General features: G+C 47.0%; 1 protein-coding gene across 38 annotated transcripts in view; it reads left to right on the top strand.

The window, feature by feature from the left end:
* Positions 1-6,644: 6,644 nt before the first annotated feature.
* The window catches only part of NRXN3 (neurexin 3), a 1,717,425-nt gene continuing 1,705,747 nt past the window's right edge, over positions 6,645-18,322 (top strand). For 21 of the 38 annotated variants that reach the window (XM_031669061.1, XM_031669055.1, XM_031669060.1 and 18 more), the window contains exon 1: positions 6,649-6,957. The gene's annotated coding sequence lies outside the window, so the exon portion shown is untranslated. Of the gene's footprint in view, positions 6,958-18,322 lie in introns of all 38 variants that reach the window. The other 17 variants (XM_031669085.1, XM_031669087.1, XM_031669084.1 and 14 more) reach the window with 4 other exon arrangements.

The following is an 18,322-nucleotide window of genomic DNA, read 5'->3' as shown; positions in this document are numbered from 1 at the left end:
GAATCTGAATCACCTGACAACTTGCTAATGTGCAGATTCTGGTTCGGCAGGTCTGTCGGGGTGGGGGCCAAGATTCTGCACTGCTCACACGCTCTTCGGCAATGCTGCTGTGGCCCCACTTTGAGTTGTAAGGGTCTAGGAAGCCACACAGCGTGGCCCTTATCAGGAGCATCTGATCTTATGGAGTAGCAGCAATAAACCTTCTGGTGTTGCTCCTTTCCCTGGAGATCTGGTCTGTGCTTCTGAAAGGTATTATTCATGAGGGAAAATAAACCAGGCATCCCTCAGGTATCCCTGTGGTGAGGTTTGCTGTGGGCCCCTCGGAAGGGAATACCTCTTCCTCTTCCACTTCCCCACCCCCACTGCCTACAGCTCCCCAGTTAGTTAAGCTATTTTTTGAGTTTGAGTTACAACCATTTCAGATATATTTTTAACTACGTCCTGTTTGAAAAGCTGTTAGCATTTGGCAATCATTCCATCTTCAACTTGAATCCTGGGGAGGGTGGCTACCCCCGCCCCGCCCCGACACAACCAGGCAAAAGTATATAATTTAAAAATCGTTTTAGTGCATGGGTCAGAGGATGGTTGATAGGGCTGGGTCTAGGGTATGTTTTGGCCTTCACAAAGCCACCACTGCTGGGGCTGCCTTTCTGTGCTTGCACCTGAAACTGAGCAGGCACTGTTGAGTGAATGTGAACGGGTCGGGCTGGCATGAGTGCTGTCCAGCAGGGGGAGAGAGAGAGGCAATGGGAAGGAGAGGCGGAAGTGGAGATGGATCAAAGGCCTTAGAACCCGGGCTGGTTGGACTTCCACAAGCAAGGTCATCACGAATAATAGCAGAGTTAACATCTTTCCTGCCACGTTCCTGAGATATTTCAGGAGGAGCATATCACCATTGCCATTATGATGGGGGATTTATTAAGGGTAAGGATACTGGAGTAATTCAAAGAATAATGCCTTTGTGTAATTGTTTTATTTATTGTTTTATTGAACAAACACTTATATAGCCCTTACACCATGACATCAACTGAGTGCTTTACAAATATTAGCTCATTTAATCCTGATAACAATCCTATGAGGTAAGTGCTATCATTATCCCCATTGCATAGAAGGGAGAAGGGAGGTGCAGAGAGAGGTCAAGCAACTTGCCTAGGGTCCCAGTGCCAGTACGTGGTAGACCTGGATTCCAGCCTTTAGGGTCTGGAGCTAGAGCCTGTGCCCTTTGCCCATCACACTGTGCTATTCCTTCCAGCAATGTAGGTTCTGTCCTCTCGGCACTCAATCTAAGAATGGCTGTGTCAGCCCAGGCTGCTCTTACCTACTTGATGGGAGAAATGAAGTTTAAAACAGATGAGAATTTTTACCATAGACTGGAGAAACGAATACTTTTTTGAAAGCAATTATCAAGTATTAATAGTTAACTCCTTGCTGCTCAGACACTCAAGCCCATTAAACACTCCAGATAAACCTGGACCGTGTTAAAATTTGATCCCCGAGCAGGAAATTCTAGAATTGCTTTGAAAATTATTAGTGAGAATAAATTGTTTCTTCCTCTTTTTTTTCTTATAAAGTTGTTGTTTTTGTTGTTTTTGTTTTTTTTCTTAGTGAGATATTCTGTCAGTATCAGTCTAGACCAATTGCTTGCTCCTGGGCACTCAGGGAGAAGGATGCACCCACAGGGCAGGCATTCTGCCTCCTAGCTTGGCTCTCCCCAAGGCTGGAGTTGGTAGTCCTGCGCAGAGGGCTGGCAAAAGGCTGCTGAATTCAGGGAGTTGGCTGGGAGGCTTCTACTGGCTGTGAAACCCTGAGATGATTTTATTCCCATGGAATAAGCAAGATAGGAACAAGAAGGTAGAGAGTTCCCCACTGGAGTCGGAAGTTGGAGACCCTTGGTCTTTCCAGGAGCTAGCCTTTCCTGTAGCCTCTTTGGGGGCACCAGATACCCTGGTGGAAGGGACGCCTGGAGGGAGAAACATTTCATGGGAGGTGACCTCTTCAAGGCCTAAGTGCTCAGGCTTCTCTTTGGGCTTGTGTTCTCACATGCCTGTAAATCTCACATTTGTTTCTCCCTCCTTCCCGTGCCAGACACAGTTGTCTGGATTAGGTGCCTGGCTTTTAGAATTTGGGAAGCACTGCTGTTGGCTTCCTGTGACTCACTGCTGGGCCTGTGTCCTTTTACTGGGCCCCAGGGACAAGTCTTTTTGTACAAGTCTTCTCCTTGGAGGATGCCAGGCCCCTCTGTGGTACTGTCTGTGCTGCACGGCACATGTCTAATAATACTACTTAATAAGCAGTCACCTATTAATAACACTAAAATCATCATCACATAGGTGACTGAAAGCCAAATAAACTCCAGCAGGCCAGCATCGCAGCACAGCTCTTAGGGGAGGAGAGGAGAGAAGAGCACAAAGAACATTTGAAGGGGCCTTAGGCAAAATGCTTTGGCCCAATAGCACTGGGGTCTGAATTTGAAACCTGCTTAGGGATAAGGCATGTGTGGACTTTAGTGACTAAAAATCCAAGCTTATGGGGCAGGTTGGGAGCCTGGAGGGTTTGACTCAATTGAAGTGCTAGCTGAGGGACTAGAAGAACTCTCTAATGCTTGATTTCTAGTGACTTGGTCTTGGCTGGAGAAGACTGATGCTCCCAGGTTTGCTCGGGGTCAAGTAGTGGGAACTTAGACAGAAACACTCATTTAATGGATGAGGAAACTGAGCCATGGACTGTAATTTTTTCCCCCAAACATTATTGAAAGAATGAGTAAGTAAAAGAAGGAACCTATGTAATGAGGCTAAAAATGTCCCAGAGAAAGCAACCCTTGGAATTCACATGCTAAGAGTCATTAGGGTGGCAGGAACAGATATGCCAAGTCTTTTTATGCAGAATTCTGATTTTATAGGCATAGTCTTATTTATAAGTGTGCAATTGCATGTATTTCAATACATAACATAATAAAACCAAGTTGCTGTGAGGATTAAATGAGATAATGCATTAGTGCATGCCAAATGCCTAACTTAGTACCTGGCAGGTGGTAAAAGTCCTGATAATCAAGGCTGGTAGCTGGTATGCCTTGGTCAGGCCAAACCAGTTGCTGTTGGTCACCTTCCAATCTGATTGGTTGCTAACTGGACCATCTTAGATATTAAATATTTTAAATTCCACTCTGATAATAATGACCAGTACTCTCCATTGTGGACTTCCCACGTGCCATTTACTATTGTCGGTGCTTTTGATACAATTCTCACAGGAAGCATTTGATACCATTATCATTCCCGTTTTATAGATGAGAAAGTGGAGGCTCGAGATGTTAGAAATTTGGCTGAGGTCTCATGGCCAAAAAATGGCGGAGCTGGGATTTGAACCCAGATGTCCTGTTTGCAGAGCCTTGGGATCTTAACCACAATGCTTCTAAGTAGAGGGTTGGCAGGGGGAAACTTGTGGTAGTTGTTATTATTATTGTTATTATCACTGTAGTAACTTTTCTTTCAGAATGCCATGGGCAATGTACCCTTTTGATTGGTAGTGAAATTTTTTCTTGCTACATGCTGAAAGCACTGGTCTCGCACATTTGAGAAAAGCTGAAACAGTCCCTGGTCTGTTCTGTCCCTGAACTGAGTGACGATGGGGCCCCACAATCGAATCAAAGGAAGGAGGGTAGGCCTGCGAGGGAACCTTCTAACTTAATGACCTCTGATCATGGCCCTCCTTATCCCAGGACGGAGATGAGAGCTGAGAAGGCCTAGAGTCTCTGAGGGCTTCAGTTGTACCCATTGAGTCCTCCCTTAAAAAATAAAAATTAGTACTATTGCTGACATGGCACCATCATTTGGGCAAACACCTGATATTGCTTTTTGCTTATGGTTGCATTACGTGTCTGCGAGGAGACCTGTCTTATTCTCTTTGATGTTGTCTTTCCCTGCTATTTTGTACATAACCGTCTTCACAAATTTGGAGCTATCTGGGGAATGCTGGATCACTAGAATGAGCCGAGTGGTAGTTAACTAAAATGGTATAGAGGAATGAGACAAAATGAGCCCACAGATTTCATGATAAAAGGCACACTAAAAGAATACACTGGAGTAATTGAAAGATAAATAACATTTTAAAAGCCTAAGAAAGTACAAAACAGAATAAAATGATAATAAAAATATATTCAAAATATACAAGTTAAAGTAGGTTAGAAATCAAAGGGGGTAAAAAGAAGTAAATAATAGTGACTACAGTGATACCGTAAATAATAAGCTAAATTATTAAAAGAGATATAATAACTTGAAATAAAGGAATGCCAACTATAGGGGGCAGTCCACAGTTAGTAATCCCATGCAGGGGCAAATGCAGACCTGTGGGCTGGGGTAGTGAACATCTGTTGAGTACTTCTGTGGGGCAGGCGTCCTACGAGTATTTTATTAGTTGTTTCTCGGAACAACTCTATGAAGTAAGTACAGGTGACCTCCATTTTATAGGATGCTAAGACTTGTAGAGGGTAAAGACAGTTATTCAAATCACAAGGAATTTAGGTGGCCCAGATGGGATTGGAATCCAGGTATGTCCCTTAACCTCTAGGCTGTTCTGCAGACACACTTCTCACAGGGATGTCCTTCCTAGGCTGGTGTTTGCCACAGGAATCCCATGGGCACTGACATCTGCAGGGCGCTGAGTCCTCAGGCTCTCCCTTGAGGCTTCTGCCCTCTCATCCCTTAGGTCCTTCAGGTCTCTTCCTGCTGCCCCCAAAATGAGTGTACAGTTTCCCTGGCTGTTCCTGATGTCCTGCTGCATTATGGCGGCTCCTTTACATGATTCTTCCCCCAGGAACTCCTGACATCTAGGGCAATCCCATGCACTGTGCCTTCTGAACTTCCCTTCCACATTCTGTGGACAAATTTGGTGCAGAGCCTTCCAGGAAGGCCAGGTAAGGAGGATATGGAACCTCTGGCCAGGGAAGTTCAGGTCTAGAGTAAATAGGTGGGAGATCAGATGTCATATAAAATTAATCCATGAAGGCATGTTTGTTTGTATTCCTAAAACTGCTGGATACTGTGGAGGTGTTGAAGGTTGGAGACCCGAAGACACATAAGAAAATGAGATTGTGATCTGAAAGGTAAAACAGACTGAAAAGTAGGCTAGTAATGATGGAAGTACATGTGTCTGTCTAGTCCCAGCCCAGACGCCACTTTAGTCCACCAAGCTTGCCTTGATATCCCCCACCTCCAAATCAAAATTAATCACTTGTTTATCAACAGTCCCATAGACTTTCCTTTACATTTCTCTCATGATTATTTTCCCCTTGTTTTATAGAAACACATTTCTGTCCTCCTCCAATGCTTACTGGAGTCCTTGGGGTTCCGACCTTGATAGATTCATTTTATTTCTCATGAGCATGATGCCAGGTACATGTGCTATTAAAGTTTGCCGGGTCGGGAAAGTGCTAGGATGCTGCAAGGATGTCCAGTAGAAGTCAGAAATATAAGAACTACCATCCTTGGCCAGGAGGCAATAGAGTACTGTGGCTAAGCAGGCAGGCTCTGGAGTTGGATAGACTTGAGTTCAAATTCATTCTCAGCAGCTTCCAGCTGTGTGACCTTGGGCAACCTCTCTAAAGCATCAGTTTTTAAGACTGTGAAATGGACTGCAACTGTCAAACAGCACAAACCTTGCTGGACTGAATGAGACGAACCACGTGATGGCGTATGGTAAGTGCTCAACGGCTATTAGTGGATTGGTGCTGGTCCAAGGGAAGGCATGCCAGTGCAGCCCTTAAAAAGGGAGCTGGAGAAGACAGGAGTTTGGGGCTGCATTTTCACGTGAGGGCCTGATGCTGAGCAAAACCTTGGTATTAGGTGCCACCGACTGTCATCTCTTGTTTAGGTTTGACTGGGGAAACGTTTCCACAGACATGAACTAGTTTGTCAAGGCTGGCAGTGGATTTTCAAGGGTTTAGGGGTGTGGTGGAATTGTCTAGGCTCAGAGCTCAGAGTGCAAGCCACAAAACAGAGCCATCTTCCTGAGTCACCAAAACACTTGATTCGGGCCTCTGACTCTTAGCTGGCAGCCCCTTAGGATAGGGTGGGCTGTGCTTGGGTCTGTCTTTGCTGCTAGGGGCTCTGAGAGAGGAAGCCCCATTTGTCACTTTAATTTTTATGTTCCCAGCCCCTTGCACTATGCCTCATCTTAAGCAGGCATTCAAAGTGCTTGTTGAAGGAATAGATTTGTGTCCTAGTTACAGCCCTGACCTCCACTAGATGCTCAAGGATTGCCCTGATTTTGCAAGGAAGAGCAACTACTCAGGGAAACTGAGGCACAGTTGTAGGTTAGAGTCCCTCAGTCTGCAAGGAGACACACACATCCTCAGCAGTGGGAAGTGGTTTGAAACTGTAAATGAGAATTTTGTCTTTATATTAATTCCAGCTCCAGTTCTAGGGAAGAACTCTACTCTCAGGCTGGAGTAAGAAGAGGACTGAGCTCAGACACTGCCTCTTAGTTGTGAGGGCTACAGACTGCCCCTCCCTGATGATATCTTCTCAGCTGTTTGCAAAACAGTCAGGGAGGAGGTGAAGCCCTGAGCCAGGCGGCCTGACTGTCTCTTTAAATGCTGGGGTCTGTGTGGGAGAGGGAGGGGCCGGCTCCGGAGTGCGTGAAATTCCTGGGCTCCTCCGGCAGTCTCAGGCTCAGCGCTCAGCCCTACACATCGCCTCTTGCATGCAACTCACTGAGAGGGAGAGGTAACCTGTCCTCCCCTCTCTCAGTCTGGGCATCTCCAGCCACCAAGGACCTGCGCTTCGCACCTCCAACAACCCCTCCCTTCTTCCCTGCCACTCCCTCCCAGAGAGAGAGGAAAAGGAGAGAGAAAGATTCTGGAATTTGAACCTCCCCAAAGAGGAAACAAACCCGGCAAACTCAGTTGATTAAACATCAAACAGACATACAGACAGATCCCAAATCTTCTGTTCAACTGGAAAGGTAAGGTTTGCGGGGAAAAGAAGGCAGTCAGGGTATGACACAACTCAAGGTTCTTGTCCGTTCTGGGAAGAGGTTGCTCCTGAGAGGGTAGAAGTTTTCAGTTGGGAGCGACCAACCTAGATTTTTTTTTTTTTTTTTTTTTTGAATGCTGTATCCGTGAGCCTTGGCTGACTGTGGAAATGGCTTTTCAACTGCCTTTCTTTTCCTTCAGTTTCGCCTGGAAGTTGGGTCCTTTTCCTCCAGATGTTGGAAAAGTCAGAGAATGTTTTAGATTTTTATCTTCTTCTTCTTTTTTTTTTTTTGAGTATTTCTCCTATTTGCTTGAATTGTTAGTCTGAAATGATGTGTGCTCATCACTTCATTTTGGGCAGCTACTTTTTTTTTGACATTTTATAACCACTTCCCCCCTCATTTATTCATTTATTTATTTGGGCTGGTTAAAATGAGAAACAGAAGGGACACTCTGAGGATCACAAGAAAACAAAATTGAATTGAGACAGGGATTTCCCTAGCTGTTGAGGAACTGAGGTGTATGTGAGAGTGTGTGCTTTTTTTTTTGAGGGGGTGTGAGGAGGTGGTTCTAGAGTCTAAAAATTCAGGTTGGACTCCTGTCTTATGAAAGTGGGCATACTTGGAGAAGGTGAAAAGGGAGTGTGTGTGTGAGTGTGTGTGTGTGTGTGCGCGCGCGGGTGTGTGCTCCTGTTTGGATCGGTTACAAGGGAATCTTCCTCCACTGCCTTCCATTTGTTTATATTAATGATTTAGTAGCAGGCTTGCCTGAAAACTTCCACTCTGTGTAAGCACTGTGGGTTTTGCAAGCTCTCAGTGACCTTAAAGCCTGGTTCGATGTATTGTTTTTTCCAGGCATTGTGCTGTACCCAGAGTTTCAGCTCTTTCCCTCTTTCTTTTTTAACCACAAAACTTAACTGCTTTAGAAACATCAGCCTGATGACAAGGAAAAAAATGTGTCCCCCCACCCCCCATCCCTTCTTAGGCCAGTGATGTAATACCAACCTAAGGGCTCGACTGCTTTGCAGGTGACTTACCCTGTGATTACTTGTTAAAAAAAATAAAATTTTCCCTTCCTCCATTAAATGCCTGCCTCTTTTAATTTGGATGTAGAAATATCATCATGCAATGAGAACATCATATTTTTGCTAACCATTATTGGGGTTTAGGTAAAGTAGGGTTCCTCTTTTTCTGATCTTTATTTTTAATACTTTCTTTCTAATGCAAAGGTCAGAGATCATTGAGAGCTAGCTTAGGATGGAGCAAGACAGAGTCAGGGCAAATAAGAGAGCTGGTAGGACAAGAGCTGTCTTCTCCCCGCTTCCTTCGGTTCCCGCTTTGGGGAGATAGTTTTTCTTTTACCACTAAAAGCCACCCCAACATTCTTCTTTCTTTCTCTCTGCTGGGTCCTGTGGATGGCCCTGGGAGGGAGAGGGGACACTCCTTGTCACACCTGGAGGACAGTGTAGTTTTGGGGGTCAGATGACCGTTTGCCTTTGTGATGAAGGTTCCAGTGGAAATTTGAACTCCCAGCACACTGGGTGACTTGGTACCCAGGATAGTCTATCTGGGGGCACCTGGAGGTTAGTCTGGGGAGCCTGGAGAACTAGCTCTTTATTAATTTACCGTTCTGGGTAGAGCCTTCCTTCATCGTTCAAGGGCTTCTGCGTCGCCTTTCAAGTTAAAATGGTCCCGCTGGTTATGATGGGCAAGTTTACCTAAGGGCTACTGGGTATGTGGCGGAAGGATGGAGGGGAGTGAGAGGAGGCAAGGCTGGTATTTATTTTTTAATCTTCGGGCTTAATCTGCCTAAGTCATATGGGGCAAACGATATTTCAGAAGGGTGCTGGTTGTGCAGATATTCCTATTGTTTGATTTTTTTTTTTTTTTTTTGGTTATTGGGGAGTGGAGTAAGGGCTCTTGGCCCATTTTCTGCAGCCTGGGGTTCATCCTGCGAGTCAGTCTTCCTTCTGGAAGAGGGGGAAAAGGCTGGACACTGGAAGTTCGCTATTAAAGTGAGCAACAGGGCTGGGTTTATTTTTTAAAAACAACCGGACTGTGCGAATGCCCTTTTCTGGAGCTTTCCGGCCCTTTCTAGTGAAATGATAATTTTAAAAAATTGCTTCTTGAGAAGAGGAGGGGGCAGAAATTAAAGAGATTCTAGATTTTGAGAGACAACTACGTCTTTGCTTCTCTGGTAGTTCCCTATTATTAATTATTGGGGATTTGACGGGGCTCTGGCCTCCGTTTTTGTTGATTTCATTTTAGTGCTGCGTTTCTCCTGACTATGTTGATGATTTGCTGCTTATATAAGGGAAAGGATGTATTGAGGTGGACTGATGCTTGGGGTTTTGAGATCGGCTACTGAGATTGGGTGGCCGTTGGTGTGTTTGTCGATGTGCATGGTAGGAAGGTCTTTTCTTTTGGGTGGTAGGGGACGAGGGAATGGTGGGAGAACGGTAGATGAGATGCTACAGCAAACGGGGACGTGAGGGGAGACGGAGGTGAGGTCGGAAGTCACCGGTTTGCAGAATTTCTATTCTGCACCCCCCTTTCTCTCGCTCCTGAAAAAAAAATCCATTATCTATAAAAACACATTATTCTTCAATTGGCCTTTTAGAGAAAAAAAGAGAGAGGGAAGGGAGGGGTTAATTTGGTGAGGGGGCTTGGTTGTAATTAGCCCACTGCTGCAAAACCGAGATACAGAAATCCATCAGCACCAGCTTTGGGGGCACGGAGAGGCAGCGGAGAGATGGGGGACGGGTTGTCAGTCTTGGATGAACAGTGGAGCGGTCGGGTTGGCGTTTGGGTATTGTGTGTGTTTGTGTCTCTGTGTGTGTGTGTGAAATTTTTTCACCCCACCACCAATTTCCCCCTCCATCCTCCCCCAATTCTGCCATGATCTTGCCTTCTATTTCCACATACTGCTCTCCCCACCCTAGGCGCACCCCCCTCTTCCTCCAGCCCTTTCCATCTTCATGAAAAAATTCTGATACTGATGGCTCTGCGGCTCTTTTTTCCCTTTTTCTTTGCTTTTTTTTTTTTTTTTTTTTTTTTTTTTGCAACACAACAGTGGTGCGATGGCCTTTCCTACATGCCACACGGATGCAGCCTTCTGATAGGAGGGCAAAGTCGGCACATCCACACACACACTGGCACACGCTCTTGCACACACATTCTCTGTCACATACACAGGCGCTGAGGGCTTCATTTTGCTTGGTTTCATTCCCCTTAGCTTCTTTCCCCACTTTACCTCCACCATGGCTCCTTCCCCCCATCTTTGCATGGGGACTGCGGTCACGTTAGAGCCTCTTTTCCTCTCCGCCACCACGGTCTTCTTTCTTCTCGCCATTATTCTTTCCCTAAAGCTGTCATGTGTCGCAGTTCATGGGATTAGCATGTTGGAGAGTCTTTGTGGCAGGGGACCTCACAAGCAGGGGATTGGAATGGGGGTAGATGACATTAATAATTTTTTTTGACCAAATAAGCACCCAGTGATAATGATCCAATTTAACCATCCATGAAATATATGTTTGCGGTACATTGGAGGAAGGTTATGTGGGGGAGGCAGGGTCTGACTGGGTTACCTCCGGGGAGATTTGATGCCTGGACAGTAGAGCCACAGCCCCCCTCCCCCGTACAAATGTGTACGCTCTCTCACACACACCAACTAGCACAGCTCTGATCAGTGGGCTGTGTCGAACCAGAGGGCACTGCAGAATATCCCAGAGAGTTGTGATGGTTAGTTGGGAGCATGGAACAATGTCTTTGTCCGACCCAGCTCTCCTCTCTACAGATGATGCTGGGTCTTGAAATTCTTGGTGGCCTTTGTGTTGGTTTACGGGTGGGGACTGGAAGGGTGTTTGTGTTTTGTCAAGCACCGGTGTGCCTCCAATTGGACAACATAGGATTGTCAACACTGTGCGTGTGGTTCAAGCAGGAGGCTGCGTGCCTCTTTGTGTGGCGTGGCTGTGTTTGTTGGATGTGTGTGTATCCAGCATCATATGGTGGCTCTGGACAGGTGTGGTAGTGACAGGGAAGGAGGCTTCCCTTCCCTCACTTGGGGGAGGAAGGCAAGAAGCAGGGGTGGTCAGTGGGGGAGAGTCCTCAAGGTAGTTAAGAGGAGGGTAGAGGGGAAGAAACTGCTTCTGCCTCCAGCAGGAAACCTCAAGTGAGATCCGCACGTCCACCAAGCGAACCCGTGGGTGGGTGGCTCATGGATGACTGGTGGGCGGATACAGATTGAAGGGGGAGAAGGGGATGAGGTGGGCGAAATTGAGGGTTTTCCTTGCTGCCTTGCCAGAGCCTGGGGCTAAGCTTGGGAGGATGGTCCTGCTCCCCTGGCGTCAGCCACCTCTTGGGCAGCTCGGCCTTGTTGGAGGCTGCAGCCCGAAGGAGCTGAAATCACCCTCGGCCGTGAGAGCAGCCCAGCCCCTGTTTTCTTCTGGGCTCTGGCTGCCTTAACTACCAGACGCCATTTTCCCTTCTTCAGCTGAAGGTGTGTCCCTCTTTATTAGCAATTATAAGTGAAATTGGAAAACATTTTGCCTAAAAGAAAAACAAAATCCTCAGAGCAAAATGCTGATTGTCTTACCTTTCCAGCATCCCTCTCCCTTCTTGGGGCTGACCCTGAGGAGTTAGGGAGACAGGGTTACGTCATTGCCAGAGAAAGGGGATAAATGGGGAGTAGGACGCCTTGGGGGGAAATTATTGTGCCCAATGCAGAGAAGAGATTGCTCTTGGTATCCCCCGGCCGTGTTCTCCTTACATGACCCCTCAGGTGTGGATGGGAGACTTGTTAAAGAAGCAGCATTCCTTCTAAAACCTCACTGCCTAGAAATGTGCCGGCCCCTGTGTCTGTTCCTGCTGTGGGCTGGGACCTGCTGGGGGAAGAATGGTTGCGCTGCAGCTCTGAGCCTTGAGGGCCAGCTCTGTTGCTCTGAGGATGAAGCAAGTGCGGTGTTGTGGCTGGGGGAGCCACAGGTGGCCATGCTGGGCTCGGGGCAGGGTGGCCATGCTAAGCTTGGGGCAGGGACTATGCATGGGGCCCACTCCCAGCCCTTTCCTGCAGGTTGTTCCTCAAATTATACTCCTCAGAGAGACCTTTCCTGACCAGCTTTCTAAAATAGTCCCCTTACCCCAACCCCCTGGCTGCTTTCCAGCCCATGACACTGTCTTTAATTTTAACTGGTTAATCATCACTTAATATTGTATTATACTATGATATATTGAAACATTTAAGATGGATCTTGTCTCTTTATCCCTCTAGAATGCAAGCTCTGAGAGGTCAAGGACTTTGTGTTCATTGTGGTGTTCCCAGTGCATAGGGCATTTCCTGACACATAGTAGGTGCTCAACAAATGTTTGTCGATTGTAGGAAAGAACCACATGGGTTTAGTATTGGAGTTTTCTTCTCTAGCACTTGGCGCCTGTCTTCTGGGAAGGCTGGACTTTACCGCTGGTTGTCTTAGCCCTGCCTGAATGTCTAGATCTGCTGGAGGAATTGCAACATGCTGTATTTCAGTAGAGTTTAGTAGAAAGGGCTTCTCTATCCCTGGCTCAGATGGCTCTGCCTCCTTTGAGATCCCTCTAATATTAGTAATCACTGTTCTCATCATCACCGTAGTAGTAGTAGTAATAGTCGTGATATAGCTATCATTTCTGCAGTAGTTACTACATACAAAGTTCTCTTCCAAGTTTTTTTTTTTTTTTTTTTTTACACTCAGTATCTCATTTAATTCTCCAAACAACTCAATGCAGTATACTATTATTACCTGAGGAGACTGAGACTTAAAGTTACCTAATAAAATGACAGATTGAGGATTTGAATTCAGATCTGTCTCATGCCAGAGCCCAAGCATGAGACCCTTATGTTAGAGGGTTAGAGGAAAAAGGGAGATGAATCATCTGTCATCTTATTAAGTGCCTTCAAGTACAAATGACAAGATGGAGGCCCAGAGAGACCACATGGCTTTTCCAAAGTTATGCACCATGTTTGATGCAGAGACAAAACTAGAATCGAGGTTTCCTGCCAGGGTAGGGCGCTTTCTACTCCATCATGCCGACTCGTGGGCTGTGGCCCTTTTCCAAGGGCATTGCAGCTGCTGCTGTGGTGGCTGCCTGGGGTGCCGTCTTAGTTCTCCTTCTTCAGAGGGGAGTGAGGTCTTGGTGGGGCAGGTGGGTGGTAGGTGTGTCTCCAAGGAAGGCACACTTGCAGAGCTACAGGTCAGGGTCTCATGGCTCGAAGAAGACTGGTGGGCTATGTTCCAACTGAGTGCTGGTTAAGGTTGTCCTCTGACCTTGCTAGGGGAGGAGAAACTGGAATGGAGGAGGAACCCCATTCTAGTGGGGTGCTCAAGGTTCTCAATCCCATGTAGCCCTGCCCATCAAGGGTACTTTCTGGTCCAGCAGAGGCTCCATTCAGAGATCCAAGCAGCTGGTATCTGGATGCTGATGACCCTGGGAGCCTGTTGCTTCTCCTAGACTGGCCTAGTCTTCTTTCTCAAGAAGGGAGGCATGAATCCAGACATTGGCCCCAGTGCACTTCATTTGTGTTCCCAGAGGCTGGTTGGGGAGCATGATGTCATACAATGTGGGTGAAGGCCTTCTACCAGTCTCTCTGTTCCACTCTAGGGTTGGCCTTGACCTTGAATGGGAGAAGCAGTAGACATTCTAGACAAGTATGATTTTTTTTTTTTTTTTTTTTTTTAAGCAGGGGTAGGATGGGGCCAGAGCAAAGTGGATTCTGAGAAGCAAGGAAGTCTTACCTTTAGCCAAGACCTTGAAGCAGAGTGTGAAGGCATTTCTGCATGACCTTGAGGTGGTGTAACCAGGCGCCCTGGTTTGGGGAGACAGTTCCTGTTTAGGCCTTTGTCCTGGTGTAATTAGTACTCTCAAAAGTGTCCTGGTTTGGATGATAAAATATATGGCCATCCTTCTTTGAGATGACATCACACACTTTCTCTTAAAGGAATAGAGAGAGGAAGGGGGCATACTAGAGAGGGAAATCCAATTTTAGGGCAGGAAGGTGGCTGAGAGTGCAGCCTTTCCCCAGCTCTACTTTTACTTGCCCCCACTTTCTAAAGGATAAAAACCTGGATCTTCTGAGCATTCGTACTACCAACATGACTACTACTTCTCTCCCAACTACTCTTACTCCTATCCAAGTTCTAACCAGGCCCGACCCTGCTTAGCTTCCGAGATCAGATGAGATTGGGCATGTTCAGGGTGGTATGGCTGTAAACCCAACTACTCTTACTAAAGCTTCTTCTGGCCAACATTTGAGAACTGACTATGGGCCAGATACTATGCTAAGCACTTGACATGCATTATGTTACATAATCCTCCAACAATCCTGTGAGGTGGGTACTGTTATCATCTCTGTCTTACAGATAAAGTAACTGAGGTCTAAGGAGGTTAAGTAACATGTCCAAGGCCACTCGGGTCGGAAGTGAGGACATCATGATTCAAACCCAAAGGGCCTGACTCTGCTCTGAAGCCTCTGGTCTTAACCACTGTGCCATACCACCTCCATGGGCCTTAGAAACTTGATTCTAAGAGTGGTCCATTTGCCAGACAGTCAGCTCACTCCCAGCTCTGGGACTTGCTGAAGGTGCTGCTGTCAGTTAGAGGCATTTCAGGCTTAGGAGGAGAGGGCTGCTAGTTGTAGCACGGCTGCTTAGGAGTAGTGCTGCTGGTTGTCTTCTGCATGCCACTAAGGAAACTCTGTTTTCCAAGGTGTCCCCGTTAATGTTCTTCCTTGCTTCATGCACCTTGTCTGAGGAGGGAGTTGAGGCGATTTGGGATGGTGATAGGTGGGCAGAAGGTAGAGAACCTGAAGCCCGTTGTCTCTGCTTTGCTCTGTGGCCCTAAACCTGCATGGGCCAGCCACACTCTCCATTTCCCCTGCAGTAGGGACTGGCCCTCGGCGTGAGATTTCCGTGAAAGGACAGTTATCCAGCACCCGCTGTGAGCAGAGCATCATGCTCTGCTACGTTTCGTTTAGGTGGGTAGTGTCCTCATTTATCTGTTGAGGAAACTGGTGATCAGAGGGCTTAAATCCCTTTTTTAGGATTACACAGTGAGATCCTGGGCCCACACTTGGGTCTGAATCCAGGGACTCTGCACCACCCTCCATCCTGAACCGTGGAGAAGAGGAGCTGGGAATTGGATCATCTAAACTGGGGGTAAAAGAGGAAATACTCTAGACAGAGGTCTCCCATCAGCTCCTGAGGTCTGGATAGGAACTCTGAGGATCATCATCCTTATCAGCCACCTCTGGGCCTGCCCCTACCCCACACCCACAGGGGAAGACACCTGCTGACCCCTGAGCTGGAAGGGTACTGATTCTGGCCTGGAGAGAAGGAGGAGATGGGATCATGCACAGCCTCACTGGTGGAGGCGGGATGTTCAGAAGGAGTTACCTCCTTCCCCCGTGGAGCAGGGACATGTGCACTGAAAACATCCCCCTACATCTGTGTCACGGGATAAAGGGTGGGAAGGGATGCCAGGTCTGCTGCCTAGATACAGGGAGGGAGGATGCACGGAGGGAATGAGCGGGATCCCTCAGGCTGGAGGATTCCAGGAAGAAAGAAGGAACTTTTTCTTGGTGGAGAGGCAGGGAATAGGAGAAGAACAGTTTACTGACTGAGGGGATGGTCTGCAGTCCCCAAGCTGAGCTGCATCAGCTTCATTGCAGTCCCACTGAAGACTGTGTTTATTTTTCCAATAATGTGTTAATTAAACATCGATTTCTGGGTGGAGGAAAGGGAATTGGATTGCCAGAGCTAAATGGAGTGAGGCAAATGGGGAGCGGATGAGAGGGGCCCCAAGCTGGAGTCAGCATTCTCCAGTGGCACCCCAGGAGGGTCGGAAGGGAACTAGGGCTGCCTCTTCCCCTGGCTCCAAATTTGGAATTGCCAGCTCTCCCAGAGCCTTCAGGAGGCACCTTTCCTACTTCTTGGGTGCCAGGGCAGGTGGAGAGGGCTCTTTGCTGAACCTCAGTTCAAGGAGGGAGGAACAATTATTCTCCACCTTCCTCAGCAACTTTGGTTTGTAGAGACTGTGTACCCAGTCTCGTGTTCAGCATGCGACATATATTTGCTCACTGTTTTTTTTTTTTTTTAGATGGAGTCCTGCTCTCCGGGTTGGAGTGCAGTGGCTCGATCTTGGCCTACTGAAATCTTTGCCTCTAGGGTTCGAGGAATTCTGCCTCAGCCACCCAAGAAGCTGGGATTCCAGGCATGTGCCACGACATGCAGCTAATTTTTTTGCATTTTTGGTAGAGACAGGGGTTCACCATGTTGGCCAGGTTGGTCTCGAACTCCTGACCTCAGGTGATCCACCTACCTCGGCCTCCCAAAGCGCTGGGATTATAGGCATGAGCCACTACACCAAGCTTGGTTTTTAAAATAAACATGGGGGAGGGCACTTTTATATTCCTACTTTGGAGATGCGGAAACTGAGGCTCAGAGAAGTAACAAGTTCAAGGTCAAAGAGTTGGCAAAGTTTCACAAGAAAACTCCTAGAGGAATTGAAAATATCTGAGGTTGGAAGAACAGCCACCTAGAGTCCCAAGCTCCTTTAAAGGGAAAAAAAGAAAAAAAAAGAAGCATCCAGTAGTAACAAAAAGAACCATATGATATTTTCTCATTGGCTAAGATTGACCGAGCTGTGGCCGCATTAAGTTGAGTGCTTTGCACATGAAGTTGGGAGGATTCAGTAAATAAGTGTTAGGTAATTATTCCCATTGTACAGGTGAGGAAAGTGGAGCTTGGGGAGGTTAACTATCTTGCCTGTGGTCCCAGAGTTGGTAAATGGTGGAGCTGAAATACATTTCTGTAAAAAGGATGTTGAGACCTCTTTCTGGCCTGTGTTCTATTGTCCCATACACACTGAGGACATAGATACTGGCTCAGGAAGTCTCCCATGACTTTTAGGAAATAAAGACGTGGAGGTCTCAGGATGGACCCTCTGGCCAGATCCTGGGCCCCATAAATCCCAGGGTCTTGTAGTATAGACTCCATCATCCCTTCCTTTCTCAGCCCAGAGTAACTCAGGCCCAGCCTCTGGTTGAGAAAAGCCTGTTTTGGGGTGTTCGTGGTGGTTGGAGCTGGGTAATGAGTGAGTATAAGTTTGAGCTGTAGTTCTCAAACTTTGCTGCATATTGAAATCACCGTATTAAAATTATAAACCCATGCTGCACCTCACACCAACTAAATGAGACTCTTTAGGGGCAAGACCATGTCCTCAGTGTATTTTAAAGCTTCCAGGTGATCCCACCAGGTTTGCTAACTGGTAGTTTGGAACAGCCTTTCCTGCAAAGCAGGTGTTGGGAGACTGGGCATCTCTTCCAGAGTTAGGTAAGTGTGGAGGTAATTGGTCACACACATGTAATATCCAGTGGGGCAATGCTTATAGTGTATTGATCAGTGTTCTTCTCATTAGCATAGCAGCTTTCAGACTTCGATATGCTTCGAAATGCCTAGGGAGTTTTTACAAAACGAGTAACTGCAGTCCCCACCTATAGAGCTAACTTAAAATTCTGAGGTGGGGCCCAGGAATCTGCAAGATAAGCAAGCACCTTCTGTGGCTAGGTGAGGTGGAGATCTCTAGGGGTAGCCTTCTTTGTTCCCTGCACTTGTGAAATCCTCTCTCCTTGGAGGGGAGCGCAGGCTGAGGACATGGGTTGCCATGGTCATCTGTTGCTCTGTGAGGTTTGGTCTCCTTTGCTCAGGCCTGGCTGTCCATTGCTGACAAAGAAACCTGGTTTGCCTGGCCTGGGTCCCTGCTGCCCACTGCAGTGACTCTTGCTTAGTGCCTTGTGTGTGGGCAGCCCTCAGGGAGGAGAGGATGATCCCAACTTAGAAATTTGGCAGACTCCCTTCTCAGTTTTAAAAAAAATCAGAGTAAATCTCTGCACAACTTGAGTGTTCAGGAGCCTGTCAGCAGCAACCATCCTGAGTCTTCCCCCTGGGATTGGTGAAACAGCTACTTTGGGGCTCATTTTAAATTTTTTTTCTAAAGCTGTCAAAGGATAGAGGATAGTCAGAGACTCTCAGGGCTGGAAGGGACCTGGGTGATCACTGTGCCAATGCTAATATTCTATTCACTTTTTCGTTCATTTGTTCATCCAGCAGATAGTTGTTAAACACCTATTAGATGCAGGGACTATACCAGGTGCTGGGAATACAGCCACTATCAAGAGAGACGTTTAGTTTATCCCTGATGGAATTTAAGCTTAGGTGGAAGAGCAAGCAGTAGACAACACAAGTAAGTCTATAATTGCACATTATGATGAGTGTTCTGAAGGCAAATACTGGGGGGCACTGAGAATTAGAGAGACCTAATTTAGAAT

Source organism: Papio anubis, chromosome 7, assembly GCF_008728515.1.
Source record: "Papio anubis isolate 15944 chromosome 7, Panubis1.0, whole genome shotgun sequence".
NCBI classification, from domain to species: Eukaryota; Metazoa; Chordata; class Mammalia; order Primates; family Cercopithecidae; genus Papio; species Papio anubis.
This window is presented reverse-complemented; position numbering and strand designations above follow the sequence as displayed.